The sequence below is a fragment of the Parasteatoda tepidariorum genome, chromosome 3 (assembly GCF_043381705.1).
Source record: "Parasteatoda tepidariorum isolate YZ-2023 chromosome 3, CAS_Ptep_4.0, whole genome shotgun sequence".
NCBI classification, from domain to species: domain Eukaryota; kingdom Metazoa; phylum Arthropoda; class Arachnida; order Araneae; family Theridiidae; genus Parasteatoda; species Parasteatoda tepidariorum.
In genome coordinates, this window is record NC_092206.1 from 371,851 (window position 1) to 396,734 (window position 24,884).

The 24,884-nt window shown below is 31.4% G+C and overlaps 1 protein-coding gene across 6 annotated transcripts in view; it reads left to right on the forward strand.

The window, feature by feature from the left end:
- Positions 1–24,884, forward strand: part of LOC107454023 (class A basic helix-loop-helix protein 15) — a 219,912-nt gene that overhangs the window by 119,348 nt on the left and 75,680 nt on the right. For all 6 annotated transcript variants that reach the window (XR_011636302.1, XR_011636300.1, XR_011636301.1 and 3 more), the window contains exon 3: positions 12,211–12,276. The gene's annotated coding sequence lies outside the window, so the exon portion shown is untranslated. The remainder of the gene's footprint in view (positions 1–12,210; positions 12,277–24,884) is intronic.

Here is a 24,884-nt window from a genome sequence, read left to right on the forward strand (position 1 = left end):
GTTAAAGATACTTTGTTTTTCGTTCATAATTCGGTCATTATTTAATTTAATTTAATTATTTATATGAAATAATAATAAAAATAGTGTTTAAGAAGCATTTTTTTTCTAAAATTTATTTAGCTCTTTGTTTTAAGCATACAAATAATTTTTTAACGAACTTATTTTTTAAATTTTGTTCCTATGCTGTTAGGTAAATATATTGATAAATTTCACTTTTATTTATTTTTTTATTTTTAAACTAAGAAATCTTTTGTTATTTGCGTGATCATTTTTAGAAAATATAACAAAACTTGTGTTTACTTGTGTTCTTAAAGTAAATGAAATTCAAAAATACTATATCGCGATGCATCGCTATATCGCGATGCAAAACTGACGATACATCACGATATATAATTTCTAATATCGCCCAGTCCTAATAGAAAGCTTAAACTAAATTAAATATGCACTGTTTACAATATAGGGAACTCTGCAAAAAAATCAATTAAAAACAATCAATAAAGTATAAAATGTGATTAAGTTAAGGAAGGATTTTACACTCTTTTAACATACATAGGATCAATAGTCTTAAACAGAGCCTTAATTTAAATGTCTCGGTGGTCAAGTGTAAATGAATTTCTAGTTTTGGTGACTAGTGTCAACGTTTCTTTAGACCTTCCCGCAGTGGACTGAACACGGTTTCCAGTAGAACACGAGTGGGTGACCACTTTGATCAGCCAGCGTGGGGATATCGGTCCTCGTTAAATTGTTCTATAGTAAAGTGCTCGACTGTACGAGCAGGTCGTCGGGCTACCGAAGCGGAGGTGCCATTCCCTCTGCAGAGGATCAAAATTGCGATGGATCATTCTCAGAGATGTTCCCATGCAGTCGCCAATAGCCCATTGTGTAGCTCTAATGCCACGTAAATGAACTACAACCACAACTGACAACATTGTCTACCATCATTTGGTGTTTAAATTCTGTGGAAAAGTACTGTTTATAAAACTGAAACTATAGTGTGTTTATCTATTTTCATTTGTACTTCATTTAAGTTGTTTTTTGTCTAATTTCTTCTCAATTTTCCCCACATTTTATCTGCTTTTTGATTTTACACCAGAAAACTTGAAAACTAAGTTTTAATATTTGATTTTAATCACTTTTCAGGTTGCTAAAATATGAATACAATTAATATATGTTCATTTTTAGTACAATTAAATTCCTTTATGTTTGAAATATTTTATCCTTCATGTGCATTTTAGAAACCAAAAGAGGGGGCTGACTATAAGAGCAAGTTGAAGAGATGAAAGATCCATACTTGTAGTTTTTTTTCTTCTTCCAATATCTTTGTTTGTAGTTCTATTTTTGGAACAGAGCTGTTTGTCTTTCAAAAACCATCATGGATTGCTTGAAAGTTGTCGGGTCATTTCCGAAATAACTCCAATATATTTTCTTTTATAAAACATTTCTGCCGTTGATGTTGAAAAACAATGATTGTACGAAATATATACTTTATTTGGAGAATGTTAACCGTTTCATATATTCTTTAAAAGATGGAAGTTATGAGAATGGAAATAAAGTTGACAGATAAAAACATATTTTAGCGATCTTAAAATGAAGAATTTATTGAATGGACAATCGATTATGAACGCGATCTTTTATATTCTCTGTAACAAACTAGGTTTACATGGGGTGTCCCTAAACAGTCTCTGGTCATATTATTAGAAGATTTTTATATCTGGTGATACTCTATATAGCTTTATTGTTCTTTACTCGGATGATACCATTTGTTAACGCTCCTGTATCAATGTAATGAAATACGTTAAAACTAAATACAAATAGAAAGTATGTAAAAAATCTCCTGAATAAATTACATGTATGTTTAAATATAAGAGTATTGCATATAAACTCGTACAAGTGATGTCATTATTAAAACAAAAACTACAAGTGCGACTCATAATTTGATCTAATTAATACAATATAATAATATAATGCCTGATATAATAAATATTCTATATTTACATAATATATCGTCTCATTTCACCAATTTATACAAGAAAAAAACCAAGTGCAAACCGGTTTCAGTCTCGTAAAAACAATACAGCTGTACAGAGTATCACCTGATAATTAAGATTTTACATAGAATCTTAGAGTACGTCAAATAATTTGGCCAGGTACTCTATATATATATATTTTTGTAATCTTTGACGAAAACAAACTTCTTTTATTCAGTTGGAATTTAAAAATCTCTAAAATTGTTTTTTCCTGTCGAAAAATAAGTGAAATGAAACTATTTTATGAAATTTTTACAAGTCTGAGTAAGTTATATTTTAATATTTCAACTCGAAAGATTTAAAATTCTTTCATTTTGAGTTTTAACCGAACTGTTTTGATGGTATATTGCTCAGAATCAGCAAGAATTCTCATTAAACTATGAAGGAAATGCAAAGTTGAAATAATCATGAACATTCATGGATTTTCACGGATTGCACGTCCATGAGAATGAAACATCTCTTGATGGTTAACCATCATAGTATTCAAGTACCATTTTTCACCCATGGTTAGAACACATAGCAGTCAGGCACGCTAATTTTTCGGCCACCTGACCGGCAAGTAAGGTTATATTAAAATAAGGTCTTTTTCACTACTTACTGATTACAAAATAACTATGAAAATCCATTCATCTTGAAAAAAATTAACTAATCCATCACATTTCAACTGTTGCCAATTTTATTCGATAAACTTATTTTTTGAGGAAACAAATATCTGCAACATTTAAATTATTAAATTGGTCTTTCAAAGGCTTCTCTCCATTTTGTTTCTACCTCAGTTTTACTTCTATTATTTTTTTGAACATCAAAACACTGAATTTAATTTTTTCTTCTTTCTAAAATATACATTTCGATACAACTTAGGAAAAATGTCACATTGATGAGACCGCCCTCCACTCAATTACATTGAAACAATCCTTTTTTTTTTCATCTTCTAAAAACCGGAATTATGCGCTCATGCATTATGTATTGTTTTTCTAATGCATATTTTTTTCCAAGCATTCGATCAGTTGAGAAAAATTTCCTTTCGTTCCATAGATTAAGAGATATCTCTAATCGCGCAAGTAACAAAAATAACCTTTTTTTTTTAAACTTATGTATTCTAACTCTCATGGGTTTATAAGTACATTATTAAGGGATCTTTGACAGTTTTGTCGTAATGAAGGGCAAATATATTTTTTTTCTTCTCTTTTTGAACTTTTAAATTCTGGGGTTTCTTTAAAAGTATACCCCCCGCGTGTTTCTCTCGTTATCGGGAATGCTTTTAGCGATGGGGGTGCCTGTGAAGCTATAATAAACTGTGTTTTTTCCAACTATACCATCTTTTTTGTTATACTTTCTTTAGAAAAAATCAGTAGATCCGGATTACTTTTTGGAATATATTTAATGCTGAAACTAATACAGTCCCTGGTCACATTATGAGACGCATTTTAAGATTCCATGTAAAATTATAATTATCGGGAGATACTCTATGCAACTTCATTGTTTTTACTCGGAGGAAACCGGTTTGCAGTTGTTCACTCTCTCCTGTATATATCATATGGGTTAACAGTATCATGCAGTAGGTTAAAAATAAATGGGCATGGAAAGTCTATAAAAATTCTCCCCAATTAAATCCCATGACATGTATGTTTAAATAAAAAAGTATTGCCTATAAACTCGTGTGAATCATGTCAGTATTAAAAAAAACTACAAGTGCATCTAATAATTTTTATAATTATTATTATTATATACTAATGCAATACCTGGTATAATATATATCCTATATCGTCTCATTCATTCAATCGTCGAATTTATTGGGAACGAATTGATAGAGAGGAGCGTAAACAATAAGTGTAAACCGGTTTCAGTGGCGTTAAAAACAATACAGCTGTAATAATTTGGTATCTGAATTTGAATAACGAGGAATTACTAATACAAATAGAAAATGACTGAACTCCTGTAATGTTTTAATACATCAGGAAGAGAGAACCGGAAAAATGACTCTAATTAACCACTTTAGCTTCAACTACGGCAATCTTGATTAAATAAATATTCCAGTGATTCCGAAATTCCAATCATTCCGTTGGAATAGAATAAATCGTCATTAAATACTTCAATCAATAAGTGAACCTTTATTACTTAAGAATTTGATGCACTGTAAAGGTTAAAGCCAATTCTCAGCAGACTATAATGAGTAAAGCATGACCTTTTAAAGTTTTTTATTTTATTTTTTTTTTTTTTTAAAAAGAAAAAAAAATCTGCAGATTTTTAGTCGCTGTATTTCCGATGACTCATCGTTGAATGAATACATTTTAATGACTCTTAGCAAACATATCATGGACGAGAGCCTAATAATTACAAAATTATACACCTATTTACAAATCCGCAACAATTAAACCTACATTCTGTGCTTGAAATATATAATTAGCACGGTTTTTAAAATGCTATGTTAAAGAGATATAGTTCGTGGTATTTAATTCTGACTAGTTATCGGCAACATAAAATATTGATCCACTTTCGATCTACTGATCGAATTTTAATGTGCTCAACCTTAATGCGATTCAAAAGCCTTCAAATATTTTGAGTTATAAATATGTACTTTCTCTGAAAGAACATTTTTTTTGTTTGGTGAACATTCTTTTTGTTTGGTTTACAACAATATAAAGTAACTGCAGTTTTTCTGCATATTCATCAAAAAGTATACTTCTGAAACAATGACTGCATTATTACTTCAAATTTACTGCAGAATAACCACGGATTTAAAGTTTCAATTTTTTCGAAATTTATGATTTTAAAGTGACCTCACTTAAACTGCAGTAATTTTGCAGACTATAGCTCAAAGTTTTTTTGAAATAAATTACTGAGAAATTACTTCACATTAGCTGCAAAATGACTGCAGTGTTTTTGCAGTTAAGATTGCACTACAGAAAATCTGCAGTTAACTCCAGAAAAACTACAAAATTACTTCAGTTCTGCAGAAAAACTGCTGTACTAAATAATTAGGATATTTATGGTTAAGCTTTTGAACCATTAAAATGAAATTCCTGTATGTGAAAATCTAATCATCTGATCAGAAGTTATTCAGGGCTGTTTGTTTTTTTATTTTGCTGTACTGTTTATTACACACGTTATGTTTATGTTTTTTTTTTAAATCTTTATACAAAATGCATCGAGGAAAATATCCTTTCTTTTGCAAAATATAAATATTTGTATAGATTTCAATGTTTACATTTTTCTCAGAAATTTTTTTTACTGTTTAAAATCTTTTGGTACGAAATATAAAATCTTTTTTTGGTTTTTCTTTGAATATCTTAATTTTTGTTTGCATGTTTACGGATGGAGAAAATTTGAAATTGATTTTGAAAATGTAAAATAGGAAAATAAATACACTGGTGTGCAAAACTTCAGCAACAAGTGGTTTTTCGTCCACAGCTCGCCAACAAAGTATAAGATAGCCACAAAATTGCAGTATAATATGCACTTAATTCAGTGGAAAGATTATTTGTATGCAAATTTTAGAAATAAAACGTCGTAGGTGATGTAAGTGTACGTAAACCTTGTGGGTTGGCGCGCAGGTCAAAGCTGTGATAAAAGGATGAAGAACACGTTAGTTAAAGACATTCGCTGCAAGTGCAAGTAACTTGTTTTATGAAACATGTCTTCAAGAAATCATTTAAATGACTTTACTCGAGGAAGAATGATTGGGAAGCTTGAGGAGGGGCGTAGTGTGACTAGTGTCGGCGAAGAGTTCGGGATCAACAAAAGTGTTGTTTCTCGTGCTTGGAATGCCTATAAAACTACTGGTTCAGCTGTTCGGAAGGTTGGCGGTGGCCGTCCAAGGAAAACAACACCAAGAGATGACCGTTACATTGTCCTCCAGGCGAAAAGAAACCGTTTTCAGTCAGCGAGCGCCATATCTCAGCAACTGTGCACAGCCACAGGACGACAAGTATCAAGATTTACAGTGACCAGACGCCTCCACAAAGGTAGCTTATTTGCTAGACGTCCTGAACGCTGCATACCTTTAAAAGTTAGCCATCGGTGGCACCGTTTAGAGTGGTGCAGAGAACACTTAAATTCAGTAAAAATTAAATTTCAAAAAATTTCTAAAATTTAAAAATAATCTAAATTTAATCGACATTTTATTACTAATTCTAATCTGCAGATATTTCATGAGCATCGCAATAACTAATCAAAACAAAACCAAATTTTAACACTAAGTAATCGCAAATATCTAAGTAAGATTTATATTAGTAAATATTTTCAAGAGCTAATACTTTTTTAGAAAGCACTTTTAGATTATTTATTTATTTTTTCAAATACAAAATAAAATTGAAAAAAAAAGAGAAATAAAATTTGAAAAGATTTAATACTTATATAATTTTTTTCAATCTATATAAATTACTAACTTAAATACCCGTCCTTTGTACCGGTTAAAAAATAGTAAGCAATCATAGTTCATGCACAAAACTGAAAGACCAATACAATTAATAAACTAAAATAATTCCCTTCTAAATTCTTTTTTATATTTTGTTCCTTGCTGTGGTTTTCCGTATTTTGTTTAAATAAAATACGCTTTTGCTATTTCATCCCATCAAAATAAAGATTTACTGTATTCAGAACATTTTGCTGTTGCCCCCTTCCCCTCGAGATGTTTGATACATGATATTTATCACAAACTACTGTCCTTATGCTGTCCCTTATGAGACGCACTATAAAATTCTATTTAGAATCTTAATTACCAGGTGATACTATTATACCGCTTTATTGTTTCTACGAGACTGTTTTGCACTTGTTTACGTTCGTAAATGAGACGATATATAATACAAATTTCACAATTATATAAATGAGACGCTATATTATATAAATATAGGATATTTATTATATCAAGCATTATATTAGTGTAGTATAATATTTAGATCCAAGGATGAGACGCACTATACTTTTTTTAATAATGACATGTTTTGCACGAGTTAATAGGCCATACTTTTATATTTAAACATACAAGTAATAGGTTTTTATTCAGGAGACACTTCTTATTTGTATTTATTTTTAGCATATTGCATGACGATGTTCACCCATATGATGCAGGAGAGTAAACAAAGGCAAATCCATCCGAGTAAGAACAGTAAAGCTGTATCACCTGAGTAATTATAATTTTTACGTGGAATCTTCACGGAGTGTATATATAATAATATTTAACAGTGAAAACTGATTCTAAAAACATTGCTTTGAGAAGAAAATGCTGAAAAGTTTACAAAGAATTTGCAATAAATATTGCTAAGATTTTTTTTCTTCTTGATTTCGATGTGTTTAAATATTTTTTTAAAAGTACCACTCAATTCCTGAAACATTAAGCGTTAAAACACTTATAATCCATTCACAATTTTGTATTTTCAGATGTAAAAAAAGAACTTGCATTATCTTCCCTTTTTAGTTTTCAAAGATAACTTACATTTTCTAAAATGAGAAATAAAAAACTTTAAACGTAAAAACTTAATATTGTACCGAGAAACTGTACGTTAATATTTTATGATATTGCAAAACCTTTTTTTAATATATTTCATGTTTCTGCAACATACTTGAACTAAAAATAATATTGAACTTTATAATGATGCTTCATAAAAGATGCTTCCTTCCTTCCTCGGGGATTCAATTTAATTAAATATCTTCTGCTTGGAGGTCCGTTTATTTATCTCCCAGAGAAACTTTGAGACGAAACTCTTCTTCTATTCTTTTTTTAACTTTTTAGTGCTGCTTTAAGTAAAATACATTTATTAGCAGTATCTGCCGTTTACCACTTTCTAAAATCATCTCTCATACCTCAAAGAATTTTAAAAATTTAAACTTAAATTCGCTGCATCGTCTTCACTTTTCAGTATAAAACTTAAAAGATGGTTGCTACCCTATAACCTTTCAATTTAAACTTATCAATTTCATTTTTTGTTTCTTTTCACATTTTTTTTTCTGCAAGGTGAATTCAATTTTTTTTCTTTTTTAAAAAAGTAAAGGAAATATAAAAAAATTATAAAAGGGGATAATAAAAAAATAAAAGAAACTAAAATGATAGAGGGACCCGGAAAAGGAATACATTAAAAGCTCGAAGTAGCATGTCGTCGGGGATCTTTTTATTTTAAACGCACCTCGAAACGCTTGCTTAAGAAAATGAAAGCAGTTCAAAATAGGCATGGACATAGCATATGATGTTGAAAGCGATCATTTATTTTTCTGGAATTTGAAAACGATGATAAATTACAAAACGATGGGTGATCTAGTTGCGTCTTCGTTATTGTAGTATTTTTTAAGTGATCTAGTTACGCCACCGATGTTTCTCAGTTTTGATTCGTTCTTGAGTATGATGTTTATTATTGGGTGGAACTGTTATGTTTAAGATTATTAAAAAATTGTTAAGTTTCTAACGTTAGAATTGGGTATAATATGAAAAAAACACAACTACTTCGATTTAGTAGGAACAACATATGACGCAATGCTAAACGAATGGAATTTAGTTGTTGTTTATTTAGTTATTGTTATTAGTAGTTGTTGTTATTTGTTTTAGTTGTTGTTGTTTATTTAGTTGTATTTAGTTTCAATAACTTTTCTTTATAATGCAATAAAATCTGGCGAGCAGCTATTTAAACGATCGAACACTTCGTTTGTTTATTTGTGGCTAGAAGTTAGTCTCGCAGAAAATGCCGTTCATGGGTTAAATTTAATAGGAACAACACAACCTGTGACGTAGGCTATATTATACCCAATTGGTAGTTTTTTCAAACAGAGTTGTATTTTTAATCAGCTCTAGTTCGTGTTTTAACATATGATTCCATTTTTTAAGAATTTTTTTTTTATGAAAATTGTTTTTCTTTTAAAGAATGAGCTATATTCAATCTAAATACATTCATTTTGTGTTGTCGTCCATTTGATTAGATATTATATTAGAATACTTTTTTTTAAAATGAGTCTTATTTGGAAAATTATTAAAAGTCAACATTTATTTCTGGAAAATTGGCCCGGGTTCTATAATAGTGGAATTAAATGGATGCAGTTCAAATTCAGATATTTTAAAACCATTTCTGATTACGAAGGAAATCTAAATCTGTAAGTCAAAATCTCTGATGGTTTTCCATTGGTGGATGAACATAATATGGATGGTAACCATCAACAATTCCATCATGAACCATTATATTTTTTGATGGCAACCAACATAAGTAGCCATCACCTGAATGCAGGACTGATTTATGATGGTCCAAAATAGCAACATGTTTTGTTGAACCATCACAAATTTCCATCATAGGGTCTCAGAAATCAAATGTTGGAGGAGCGATCATGAACAACCATCATCCCAATGTTGATTTAAGATGGTCCGACATAAGAAAACCCAAATTGTTTTGATGGTATATTGCTCAGAATCAACAAGAATTCCCATTATGGAAATGTAAAACAGTTGGAACCTATCACGGATTGTTGGTCCATGAGAGTCTCTTGATAGTTAACCATCATAGCATTGAAGTAGCATTTGTGGAATGATGGAAGTTTACTGGCATATCGGAAACCATGAACACGTAATGGAAAACGTTGGATGATGGTGACCATCAAACGATGTTGGAACCTCGTGAATCGCTCTGAAACCAGCCATAAAAATTCTCTGATCGGGAGTTTTGACTTGGATAACATACCCAGCCTTGTAACGATTATGCTCTTAGTGTTTAAAAACGAAATTCATTGAAAATATATTTTCAGCATACATTTTCTTATATAAGCATTTTAGCTGCGTCCATTTCTTTTTAAAACAAGCACTTAAAGATTTGCCAATTTTCTTCAAATGTGTCCATCTTGGCAAACAAAGATTTCACAGACGAAAAAAGAAAGGTCACGGACGAAGTATTGCGTCAATTATAAAAGTCACCGTCAAAATACTATCCAGTGGCATAGTTTTGGGGGGACACAACACCCTTCTAAATTATATATATATATTACTCGATTAATGAACTATTTTCTGTTTTTGATATAAACAATTTTTCAATATTCATTTTTGTAATTTAAGCGTTTATTGTTGTTGTTGTCAGTCATTAAGACAGACGGGGTGCGATTGTTCTTGTTTTCCAATGGTGCCATCTATTGCTGAGAATTTGACTTCTTCCACACTCATTCGTCACACCCGTTTAAAGGATAGGGCCCATTCATTCATTCATTGTCATTTTGACCTGAACCAGAGAACGGTCCATCTTCAATTCAGTACCCCCAGAGGTATGGATTTGTCATGGGGAAATGGAGGTCTTTGTGACCCGACAGATTTAACGAGCACAAGCTGGATACGAACTCCCGTTCTCACAAATGTGAGTCCAGCTTCCTATCCACCAGGCTATCCCGGCCTATTTAAACGTTTCGAATATGTGTATATATTAGAAGGAGGTAACCTCCCTACAACATGCATTAAAACCCTTCATACTCTCATTAAAGAATTGAGTGTTTATAACGAGTTAATTCCGCTTTTCAGTCGTTTAAGGGAGCAATAATAAACGAAAAATTGCAGAATTAGAAACATTTTCATTCATATCTGATATCAATGCTAAAATATGAAATACAAATATCTTATTGTGTTAATTCTTGCTTAAAATTGTAAGTCTTTATGTTTATAAAGTAAGCATATGCGAGCGACCATCGGTCATTCTTTTTTTCTTCATCTTTACATAGAACACTTTTTTTGTTCTCTCTTTTCTGTTAATTCCATTTTTACTGCAAAATATCCAAAAGATTCTTTTTATTCTATTTTATTATCACTCTTCTGACTATTGGATTTTCCAGATGGCGGTGGGTTTTGCTCCATAGGTTGAAGGCAAAGAAATCACGCAAATGAAGAAATTACGTTTTCGTGACATCACTTAAAGTACCGTCTGCTCTCAGCGTATAAACCGTTAGTCCTAGTTTGTGAGAATCCTATTAAACGTTATTCAGGATGTTCACTTTTTTTTTCTTCCTTTGCGCGCTGTACAGTCCCTGTCAAAATTGTTAGATGCACTACAAGATTCAATGTCTTAATTATCAGGGGATACAGCTTTAGTGTTTTTATATTCGACTGTTTGTTTACGTTCGTGCATCAATGGGTTAACATTGTCATGAAATACGTTAAAAATAAATACAAATGGGAGGTATATAAAAAAAAATCTTTCGAATAAAAACCCATTTCATATGTATCTTACTATATATAAAAATCTAATGATGGTGTCGCAGTTTTCCATTGTTGTCGGTGCATTTTTATTGGCCAGAAAATCACATGGTAGGATCCAGTTTTCCCTCATTCATTTCCATATTGTTTTGGTTGTCATCAGCACAAAATCAACAATAGTCGTAAAGGTATTGTTTTTCTTTGAATATTTTTGTATCCCTAATTTAAACTTATTTTCCAGTACTGCTACTATTAGCGAGAGTATTAAATTATGGTTGTGAACTCATCAAATTTGTTTGAACAATACAATGCTATAAGAATATGAATGTTATTTTAAAAAATGATTACTTGGAAAAATCACTTCCGTTCACCAAAAGATCTAACATTTGGGTACAGTAATATTTGAGAGTAATATTTGGACGTGGGAAGTAGAGGCACCAGAGTAAGTAAACATAATTCCTTTTAGTACATGTATGTTAAGTGAATAATTTTAACTTTAATAGAAAAATTGTTTTCTGCCAAGAAGAGACAATTATTGCGAAGCAATAATCGGGGTTGGTGAGCGGTAGCGAACAGGGGGCCCAGCCCCCTAGTGTTTAAATATAAAAGTATTGTATATAAACGCGTGCAAAGCATGTCATTATTAAAACACTACAGTGGGTTTCATTATTATAATATACTCATATGATGCTTGATATAATAAATATTCTATATTTATATAATATATCGTCGAATGTATCCTATCGTCAAATTTATATGATATATATCGTCTCATTTAACCCATTGATACACGAACGTAAACAAGTGCAAAACAGTCTCCTAAAAACAATAAAGCGCTGTATAGAGTACTATAGCTGGTCATTAAGAATTTTATAATACGTCTCATAATTTGGCCACGGACTGTTATTAAAACTGATCTCTATTTATATTTTGTCATATTTCAGGAACATTGTTCTCGATCACCTCAAATTGTGTTTTTATTTTGATAAATTTTTCGAAATTTGAATCGAGTGTACTAAATTTTCTCTTACTTTTTAGGTCATCCGCCATCAATTCTTAAGCCTGTTTCCCTAACATTATTGAGGAATATGAGATTGTAAAATAGTGAGTACATTCAAAATATTTTTACGCATGCACTAAACATTTTTCTACACTGTAAAATACTCACATTTTTGCAAGAATAGAGTCAATGATAAACCAGAATATCGGAATCTGGAAAGATAATACCATGAAAATTTTCTACCAACATAAAATAGTGTAAATTTCTTAAATATCTGCATTGTATTTATTTTTATTTTATAACATTTTATTGAAACAATGCACACTAGGTAGTAATAAAATTAAGTAACTGAGATAAAAACTAAGTAACTGGCATAAAATTCATAAAGAAAGAATCACTTTTTATTTTAATGGATAACTCCTAGATTCGATGTTGTTGTTGACTCAGGCCGTAAAGGCCTTCTATGGCTTCCAGGCTTTCTATGGTTAAAAATTCGACTTCTGCCTCATCCATACGTCACACCCGCTTATAGGGTGGACCCATTCATATAACCATTCGTTCACAGATCGTAATTTTGACCAGTGCCAAAGAGAGATCAATCCCAATTCAGTATCACCAGAGGCATAATTCGTTATGGGAGCATAGAGGACTTTGTGCTCCAAGAGGTTTAACGTGCGCCAGTACCCATTTACTACACGATGGTCTTCAGTGACTGGATTACCGTGCTCACGAGGGTAGGTCCAGCTCACTGTCAACTAGGTTATCCCCTTGATTTGATAAATTCCCGAAACGTTTTTGTTTTGTTTTTTTTCCCTCGATTGAATATTATTTTATTTTTTTCATTCTTATGCCCATTGTTTTACTTTTTTTTAAATTTCTCTTTGACAGGGACTCTAAAAATGTACATACAAAAGGGTTCTGAACAAGTGTTAAAGTGTTACACGCACACACTCACACACACGCACCCACCCACACACACACACACACACACACACATATAGTGTCCATCTTGGCAAACAAAGATTTCACAGACGAAAAAAGAAAGGTCACGGACGAAGTATTGCGTCAATTATAAAAGTCACCGTCAAAATACTATCCAGTGGCATAGTTTTGGGGGGACACAACACCCTTCTAAATTATATATATATATTACTCGATTAATGAACTATTTTCTGTTTTTGATATNATATATATATATCTTTTTCTTTTTTTTTTAAATTGTGCCAAAGCAAGTCTCCGCCGAATCATACTATTTTTTGCAATTACTTGAAACTATATTTCCTCCATATTGGATAATCAGTGTATAAGTATTTTATTCGTAAGTGAATAGATTTTTTTTCTTTCACAGGGGAGAGGGAACAAAAAAGGTTTTAAAAATTTCTTCTGATTTACTCCCTTAGTTTAAACGAAAAAAAAATAGAAGCACCGTTTGCCGAGAAGCCTCATAAATATTAACATATTTTCAGAACAAATGAAAGCTAACACTTCTTTATGTTAAAATCAGCTGTATTTCAATAAATCAATAGTAAGTTCCGTAAACAAACGAATATATATATATATATTTATATTTATATATATATATATTACAAAATATCGATAACATGTTTTGGATTACGAATTTCGATCCATTAGGCACCGTTTCGTTCCAAATTTTTTGCCATTTTAAATTTAGTTTCATTATGACTCTCTCATCGATCTTTATTGGCAAAAATCTCTAGTAATTGAATTTCTCAACTTCATTTGATGCCACATTTTTATCATAAGAAAGTTTTTCAATGCAAGAAAATTGCTTGTTGCCAGGTCCCTACTATACGGTGGATGTATCAAAACTCCCCAACCAAGGACGCACAGTTTCTGAAGCGTCTCCATAGACTTGTGTGGGCTGGCATTGCTCTGTTGGAACACAACACATCTCATGTTGGCTAACTCTGGTCAATCACTAGCCTCGAATGGCCCAGTTATTGATAGTAAAGATCCAAATTTATTGTTTGACTATACGGTAGCATCTCATAATAAAATTTTTAAAAAAAAATTATTGCTTCGTTGCAATCACTGGTTACCCATGGGTCAAATGCTTTTTCTTTCTGGGTGTTAATTACCACACCATTTCAAATCCACTGGGTTGCAAAAAACTGCCTCCATGGATGTTTGTCGTCGGATTGGTTTTCCTATCCTTCCCCTATGTACGTGTTTCACAAAATACTTCTTCAGTATTCATATTTATGTTAAAATCACCGTCAAGACAGTCATTATTCGTTAATAATAAAAGGAATATAAAAATACTTTAAATTATTATTAAATAAATACATTAAGAATGACTGCTGGTGAAAATAAAAAGAGAAAAAAAAAGAATTCTAAAAAAATTATCAAACAGCAGCGGTCACCATAACAATGCATGCAATTACGACGCATGCGCATTGTTTACCATTACTCTTGGACACAGTTGAAAAGTGTGATGACATCCAAATAAAGTACGGACGCCATCAAACCCAAAACAAGACCCATTTTGACAATGGGTAATATTCCTTTCCAGTCCCACCAAATGAACCTTTATGTTTGACCACCGTTTGAACTGCTTCACCACACTTTGACCACGATCATTTTCGCATGGTGTCGTATATGAACCATTTCTCATCCCCAGTCATCATTCGTTTAAGAAATGGGTTGATTTCATTCCATTTTCCCGTCGCAGATAGAAATTCTATCCAGTATTTTTTTCCAGTATTATCTAGTACGTTTTTTTTCTCCTCTATTCTATGTATCTTTATTATCCGCTATTCTATGTTTTTTTTCCAAATTGTCAAAATAGGTTTCTGTTTGGATTTGATGGCGTCCCCACACATTTCAACTGTGTTCAAGAGTAAGCAGTGCGCATGCGTTGTCATTGCATGCGTTGTTATGGCGACAGATGCTGTTTTTCTTTTTATTTTCACTAGCAGTCATTCTTAATGCATTTACATCATAATAGTTTAAAGTATTTTTATATTCTTTTTATTATTAACGTATAACGGCTGACTTGACGGTGATTTTAATGTAAATATGAATGCTGAAGAAGTATTTTGTGAAACACGTACATAGCGGAAGGATATGAAAATTAAACATCAATTGAGACAGTGATTTGTAACCCATGATTTGAAATGTTTAACGGAGAAAGAAAAAGCATTTGATCCATGGGTAACCATCGATCGTCATAAGACGATCACAACATTTTCTTTTTTGTCTAAATTAATTTGGCATCCAAACATTAAGTCTCATTTTGAATCTAGTTTTGTGCATGTTGGGCTGGGGATCGTTTTAAATTAATTACGTAATTCGTACAGGTGGCATCACTGTAGCATATTTTCGGTTGTTTCAAATACATCTTAATTTGGATGTGATCGCAGAGAAATGAATAAAATCGTTTAAGAGAAAGTTGATTTATTGAGTAAATATTAGAAGATTAAAAATATAAAAATTATATTTAAAATATTTTATTAAAAATTATATTTAACATATTTAAAATATAAAAATAAAGAAAAACCTTTTAAAAGGATCAAGCATGCAAAATCATTCTGTTAAGAATGATATTCAACGGCTGGGAGGCACCCCCTGTCTGCAAAAATTGGAATTTGAACTTGTATGAATTGTTCCCAGCGGACAGTTAGGAGCCTGGGAAGAGATTCAAGGTGGGCGAATTATCGAAAGATAACATAGCCAAACCCGCATAATCAATATTAGGTTTGAAAATACTTTAGCGATCGCGAATCGCCAACATAAGAATTAGTATAACCATGTAACTGAAATATATTTGTAGAAAGAAATTTAAGAATAAAGAGTTGTATATAGATTTTCGATGAGTAGCGACAGTGAATTTAGAAGTTTTACACTTTTAATGAAATAAAAAATGAGCCGTTGCATGAGAAAAGAATAAAATATTTTATATTCGCCTTTCATAAATTTTAGTAAAAATTAATGAATTGATTTAATTTAATTACAATTCGTTTATGAAAAAAATTGTAAAAGCATAAGGAAATATGTCATGCACCACAGTATAAATAATTTAAAACAGTTTCATGGTCGTTATTATTAATAATAAGCGTTATGACAACGTGGCTATTATTTATAACACACGGATCCATTACTTTAACCATTAAATGTCCTGTTTCAGATGATGTAAATATAGGTTGTGTTACTCTTTTATAATATGCCTTGATATTATCTATGTACAACAGAGTATTTTGCACATACCACATTACGCAGTCATGAAAACAGTCATAAGGTATTTCTTTTATAACTTATGAAGCGTTGGACACAGTGTCCGAATGTCTGTTATTAATATTTATTTTAACTTCGCATTGCATTAATATATACTTCTACATTTTGTAAAGCACTATTTGTTTTATGAGTTTGATTTATTACTTTCATGCATAGATATCGCTCAATCTCTATGATACACACGCACACACGCACACAGATATATATATATATATATATGCTCTCTGATATTGTATCAATAAAGCCAAAGCAAAATATATTAATACAATAGTGTGAGGAGCACTCAAAATTTTTTTTTATAAAAATAACAAATAAAATAGATCACAAAAAGTGAAAATAGCATGTAAAAACAGAAAATAAAATAAAATAAAAAGAAAAAACATTGAAAAGGGACTATAAAGCGAGTAGCAAAATCTGATCAACTTACATGGACAGGAAATTTTTCAAGAATGATTTAAAAATGTTTTCGCAGAAAGATTGCCAGATTACAAAATATGAAAACAAAAGCGCAAATTGAGTGTAACAAGAGGGTTTTAAAGTGTCGTTCTTACTGCACTGCTGAAGTGATTTGTTATTCTGAGNCTCCAATAATTGATTCAGGAACTTCGTTGTTTTCTGGATTGGGTTCAAAATTACAAGACTACGGAGTTGAACAATGGTAGTCGAAGACTTAAATTTGGGTCGGCTGCTCAGCGATAGTCATAAAATCTATTCATGGATAGAAATTCGTAACCACCACTAAGCGAAAAAAAATGTTCAAAATTCTCAAATGGAAAATAAATTATGTCTGTTGCGACGGACTCAGGGAAAATGCAGATATGCATTCCCTAGCTTATTTCAAATATATATATATATATATATATATATATATCCAATTATTAGACGTACTGTAGTGTTTTAATAATGACATGATTTGCATCAGTTTATAGGCAATATTTTTATAGTTAAACATACATGTCATGGGTTTTTATTCGGAGGATTTTTTTTATATACTTCCCATTTGTATTTATTTTCAGCGTATTGCAATACTATGTCAGCCCATTGATATAGGACCGTAAACAAGTACAAGCCGATTTCAGTCACGTAAAAACAATAAAGCTATATAGTATCACGTGATGATTAAGATTTTACATAGAATCTTATAGTACGTCTAATAATATATGACCAGGGAAAAACTCACAAAAAAAAAAAAATAACATTCAGTTCTACCTACGAATTTCTGTATCAAAGATCGGTTCTAAAAGAAAATATACTTGTTGGAGGAGCAAAGTTTTCCTCCCTTGAAATAAATCTGACATAAATACTTTGTAATGTCGGAAGCACTTTCCATAAAGAGCACTTTTCTTTCAAGAGACATAAGTGGATGGTCATTTCAAAGCATTGGAATTTCAGCTTTGTCCTTTCTTTGCACGATTCCCTAAAAAAAAAAGACATTCCGGGAAACTCTAGGGTTCCTTTAAAAGAGGCTTTCGGGTGCTTTTTTTGTATTTACATTCAGAATTTACGAGTATATAATATTAAATTATTTCATATAAATATTAAGTACTCGTATTGTTAAATTTTATGAGCATTTAATATTTATATGAAATTATTTAAATAAAATGCCAATGAAGAAAAGAAATAGCTAATTTATTAAAAAAAAATGGCAGTAGTAATGCGTTGAATAAATTACGGAAAGACTATCCCTTTATTATAATATCCATCTGTATTTTTCAACTCAAAGTAAAATAACAAAATATAATATCAAAGAAATATGATAACCATTCCCTTCGCTTTTAACAATTCTTTTTCAACAACCGATATTTTATTCATTTTTATCTTCGTTACATAGACACTAACTCAGATGTCGCGCCATTTAACTGTCTGACATAAAACTTAGTTTAAAAGCTATTATTGTTAAAACTGAGAAAATATTTCCCTTTTCCCATTAAATATTGTTTTAAAAAAAATTTTATAATCCTTCTTTGGTTTTTATATGCACAGCGGTTGATCAGCCTTATAAAGTCTTGAAAGAACCTCTATCCATTATAGTTCCATAAAGACCGTCGTCCTAGAGTAAACTTTTCCTCCCCTCTTCACGCAACGCCTAACCATGACGAAGCACCTAGGTTTTTTAAGGCTCTATCTTTTAACAGCCGTGGTGCCACGTTATTTTAAACCCTGGTCGAGTGACGTAGACAGCACCTGAGCTGATACCCCTCTCTCTAAATTTCTACACACCAACCTACGAGAGGACTTACAGTCACGATGGAATTTCCGTGCATCGTACTGCTTACCCAAGTTGATATTTTTGATGTTTTTCCATGGATGGACCCACATCATCTTGATGGTAACCATCCATAATTCCATCATGAACCATTATATTTTTAATGGTGACCCAGACAAAAAACATCATCACAATGTAGGAATTCGGACTGATTTATAATGGTCCAACGTAAAAAAAAATTGTTTTGGGGGTACATTCCTGAGAACCAACAAGAACTCCCATTCAACCATCAAGGAAATGTAAAGTTGGAGCCATCATGGATTATCAAGGATTGTTCGGCCACAAGAATCAAACTTTTCTTGATGGTTAACCATCATTGTATTAAAATAGCATTTTCCATCAGGGAATCATGGAAATTTGTTGGCATATCATAATCCATGAGAGCAGAATGGAAAATGATGGGAACCATCGAACAATGTTGGACCATCATGAATCGCACTGAAACCAACATGAACCATCAAGATGTTTAATCTCAAGAATTTCGACTTGGCTTTAATTTTCTTTTTTTTTTTGTCGTATGCCTGTTTAGGCAATGGCGTCATCTATGGCCAGGAATTCGACTTCTACCACGGCATTCACACAACCACCACCCGTTTATAGGGCGGGTCATATTCACACACAAAGGAGAAAGGACATAGAACACAGAGAGAGAGAGAGAAAGAAACACCCATGCCTTGCCCGGGATTCAAACCCAGTACCTTTCTGATGCAAGGACAGTTCCCTGCCCCCTACGGCACTTTATCGACGGATGAAATTAAACTCACAACCTCCGGGGGTCTCCAACAACTTCCAACTTCTCCAGATGGGTTAAGTGGCGTAGCTATTTTTGATATGATTATTTATGATAAATATATTATCAGATGTGAAATAAATAATTCGAACTTGTCAGTGAATAAAGACCCAGAAAGCATATGACGTCCACCTTGTGTCGGAATGAGTGTCACAGAAATGTTTGTACCTTTTTTGAATAAAGCAAAAATTGTTAAAGTATCAATTAGTATAATCATAAACTGGGATGGTTAACTTTATCCTCAGAAGAAAGAGGTCAATCGAAAAAGAAATAGTAAAAATTATATCTTCTCACAACAAACATCGTAAATGAATGCCTTCAAAATCTGTGAATATCATCCGCACTTACTTGAATAAGTACTAAAGAGCCTGCTGAAGCCTCAAAAAATCAGCATTTGATATACTCTGTATTAGATAGCATATAGGAGACATAAACCACCATAATATTAAGTTTTTGTAACTGTTTTTTTTATAATTGCTGAAGGGGGTTTTATGAATGGTATCATCTTTTTTATTCTTTATCTTTTGTTTAATAATTGACCTTTAGGAACAAGACAGTTTTGTTTTGTTTCTGAACCTCTATTTGCCGGAGATTTCATTATCCTTAATGAATAGATATTTCCTATGAAAAAGATACCATAAAATGTTGTAGGGCCTTTAAATAAATACCATAAAACAGCGACTTAAATTGTCAGTATCAACAACGAAGATATTAAAAAAAAGAAGATAATAAAATTATATCTTCCACATCACACGGAAAAAATGAAGAAAAAAATAGCTCTTAAAATCGAGTACCATGATTTTTATTATTATAAATTATAGAATTATAATGCCACCTAATTTTGCTATTCTAATGATTCGAATTTTCATTTATTATTAATTTTTTATATACAAAGCTGTATTGAAAACTAGAATTTAAAATTTCGAGATATTTATTCAAATGATTTTCGATAAAAGAGACTTCAATATACTATTAAATTTTGGATCGCCTTTTAAAAAAATGTGATTAAGCAATGACTTGAATAGTCAGTTCAACAGCAAAGACTAAAAAAAAAAAATTTAAATTATAATCTTAATTCTTAAACACGAAGGAAATGAGATGATCAGCAGCAGCTCTCAAAATTGAGTCACCTCATTTTTAGTTTTAAAAATTATAATGCTTTCCTATTTTACTATTTTAATGATTTTAAATTTCACTTTTTATTATTTCTTATGAGTGAATTTGTATTGAAAACTAGCATTTGAAATGTCAGACTATTTTTTCAAAATGATTTCCCATAAAACAGACATCCATATATGTACTATGAAAATGTGCATCGCCTTCCAATAAATGCCATGAAGCAATGGCGTAGAGCAGTGTTTCCCAAAGTGTGGTACGCGTACCCCCAGGGGTACTTGAACAGTTGAGTGGGGGTACGTGTTCTTATGCGAAACATCTTGCAACAAACGAAAATTTCAAAAATTTTATTTAAATACAAAGCTAGCCATGAAAATTTACGATTACGTGTTTTTCTATCTGCTATTTTTTTGCAGAGTTGACAGTTAATAATTAGTAGTGTCAACAGCCAGTTGTGATTTGCAACTTTTTTGCAATTTTTTGTAGTAAAAAATGCATTCATTTTTTTATTAGGGGTACACAGCGTTACGAAAAATTTAGAAAGGGTACACGAAAGTCATAAGTTTGGGAAACACTGGCGTAGAGCGTCAGTTCATGGACGAAGATTAAAGAAAAAAAAATAGTTAAAATTATATCGTAATTCTTAAAACAGCCTCACGAAAGAAATGAATGGGGGGGGGGAAATGATCAGCCACTCTCAAAATCGAGTGCCATCATTTTTATTCTTAAAAAAGGCTGTAGCCCCCCCCCCCCCCCCCCCNCCCCCCCCCCCCCACTCGCCTTTTTTAACTTCAAAAGACAAAAAGGGGGAGAGAAAAAAAGTCTATAAGTTAATATTCGATGACGTCCGGTTTTCATTCCTTGAACAAAAGTGGAAAAAACAAGAAAGTGCGTAACCCTATTTTTACTTTACTTTTTTCTCTTTCCATAGAAGTCATTTCATTACGGGAATTCTTGGCGCTATATTTTATTATTATTATTCATTTTATTATTACTGTTTCTTTTTTTTTTTCATTTCTTACTTTTTAGCCCCCCTTCGGTACATTTTTACTTTCTTTCGATTCTCCGATAACTCGGCTCACTTTGTTTGTTCAATTTATTTTATGGAGAATGCTTCTGTTCTTTTTTTGGTATCATCCCTTTTACCTGGAACAGTTGACAAATTTATGTTCCTATTTTATGTCCCTACCTGATTAAAATGAAAACCTTATAGCATCATGAATTTTAAGTATTTCTCATATTTTATGATTTTGGTTAATTATATTTATTGCTTCTCATTTTTATAAATCTTCTTTTATTCTACTATTTTTTTTGAGCTCCCTTTTGAAAAAAGAAATTTAAATAAAAACTGTTCTTCAAAGAGGGTGACATTTTAGAAGTGAACTCTGACGCTTTATTGACAAAAAACGTGTCATTTTTCCTTCACTGACTGATTAGCATTTTTAACAAATGAATAGAATATTTTTCATCTTTAGTGAATAACGGAATTATCTTTCATTTTGAAGACAGTTACTCACATTTAAATAAATAAAAAAACATTTCGAATTGTTAATAAAAGAGGATGATCTCATCACAACGTGTTTATTTCTGTTTGGGAAATAAAAATAATAAAGTAAAAGTTGTAGTTTGAAATATCTCGTCGAAATGAATTTCGAAACCTTTGTTTGGAATATAAATATAAATCACAGTTTTCCTTTTTTTTAAATGGATATAAATTATTTTTAAATCAAATTTTGAAGTATTTATTTTTGTGGGAATATAATTATCGACCCTTCATCTGTGAAGAGGCATCCCAACGAAGAATCGAATTATCTTGTCTTATTTACTAGTGAATTGGAATTATATTTTTTTTTGTACGCTGCAATACTCCCCCACCAGATCACAGACAAAATTCTGGTGGGGGAGTACTGTAGTGTATCTAGCACTACAATTCCGATTCACTAGTATGTAAGACATGTTCACTCGATTCTGTGACAGGGTACCTTTTCACAGATGAAGGTTAACATTGCCGCTCTCCCCACATGGGTGACCCGGATGTGATGTGAATATGCCTATCGTGACAGTAACGCCCATTTCGATCTGAACATGCCTACCTCGATGGATTGTCCACATTGAACATTTGACTTGCTACGTGTGACTGTGACATTATCCAACTCCTCGCGCTGTTGCTTCTCAGTCTCGATCACACACAACGTATACACTCGCCTGCTAAAGGCAACGCAGGAGCGACCACAACCGTGAACTTAATACAGCTCTCCCGGCTTCTCACAAAACAGCCATAAAGCCACTAGTGGTATCCGTTCATCGAATTCTATCACAGATATGATACTGGTGCGGGGGTGTTCATAGATGAAGGTTGACACAGTTGCATTTTAATGAAAGAAACTTCTGTGATAACGCCACATTTTAAAAGTTTTGTTTCTAGTAGCAATTCTTTTTTCTCACATTAAAATTTAGTTCCACTATTTCATTTTAAAATTTGATAAATTCAAAATGATCTTGAAAGTATACAGTCCCTGAAACTCACTATACGATATCTATGTAAAATTATAATTATCAGGTGATTCAGCTGTATTGTTTTCACACTTGTTTATGTTCGTGTATCAATGGGTTAACATCATGTCACGCAATACGTTAAACATAAATACACACATGGGAAGTCTATGTAAAATCTTTTGAATAAAAACCCATGACATGGATGTTTAACTATAAAACTTCTGCAAATCATGCCATTATTAAAATACTACATCTCATTTTTATAATAGACTAATATAATGCTTGATGTAATAAATATTTATAGTATTACATCGTACATAAATTTAGATTATATATATATATCGTCTCATTTAACCCATTCATTCGCTAAAGGTCTGGTTTCTTAGGACAAGCGCCTTATCTGGGCGTCAGCGGGACGTCAACGTCACGGTGACGCCAACAAAATACTGGTTTGTTAGCTCAAGGCCTGGTTTCTTAGAACTAGATTTACTATTCAATTTCAATTAAATTATTAAAAATAGAATATGAATAAGTTTCATAGATGTTAACATTTAGCAATCTGAAAATATTATTAAAAAAACACAACCCCAGTTTGCAAAAATTGCCTGGTCGGACTTTGGCGAACCATGTTAATTAATACAATTATATCAGTATACTTACAATATTATAATAAAAAAATCTTCTTATTTTTTTATTTATTGTCTTTTTTTAAGAAAGGTAATTAATTGTCTCTGTCGCTGGTGGTATATTCGAGGATGAACAATTATACTATTTTTAAGGTCTTTAATTTTTCGAAAAAGTCCTTAATTTTTCAAAGAAAAAAGTTCTTAATTTTTGCTTTGATTAAAGAGTGGGAACCCTGTAACATTAATGCTGATTCAAAGTTGATTAACACTTTGAAGCGAATAAAACATTTATTACCTTAACTGATTTTTTTTGTTGAAAAAATTGACCAAAGATTTAATGTTTTTTTTTTTTTTCATATTTAAAATCTAATATTTTGCTTTTATTTTAGGTTATGATGTTGAATCAAGTTCGATGGAAACCTATTTATTTTCTAATAGTACTTATCTTACCCACAATTGCTCAAAACCTCCACAAATCTGTGTCTGTTGTACTAGATTCAAAATGGATCTACACATCTTTACATTTAGAAGCTAGGTATGTTTATTATACAATGCTACATATGTTGAAAACAATTATAAAATTGAAATGAGGTGTAAGATATTTACGAATTTTAAATTTTGTGCTTTGATATGATAATTTGAATCTGAGCAGATCGAAGAAAACCTGACGTAGTGAAAGTTCGACTTACTGTTAGTTTTCATTTTAGAATGTATATTAAATTTGGATATTATAATTAATATATAGATTCTTTTTTTTTTCAATAATGAGTTTTTTTTATTTCAGAACAAAGAAAGTTTCAGAAAAATGAACAAGGTTATAAAATTTTCAACCTTACTTTTAATTGAATTTCACATTTTTGTAAAACCAACATTTTTTGTTGAAATCGAATTAATTAGAGAAATTAAGATCAAATTAAAAATAAAGGGGTCAGAATGAGAAAAAAAAAGAAGTTATTTTAATATTAGAGTTCTTGCACTTGGAGTTATCTGGAATTGAAATAATTGCTTATTAAAATTATTTTTAGAGCTTAAAATTAATGGTGATTCGTTGCTTTGGAGCCACTAAAATCTGAACAAGCCGACTATGAAATAATGTTCACTGTTCAGTCAATCATCATATTTATAATTTGTAACATTACTCTTTTCCTGTACTTTTTTTTTGTC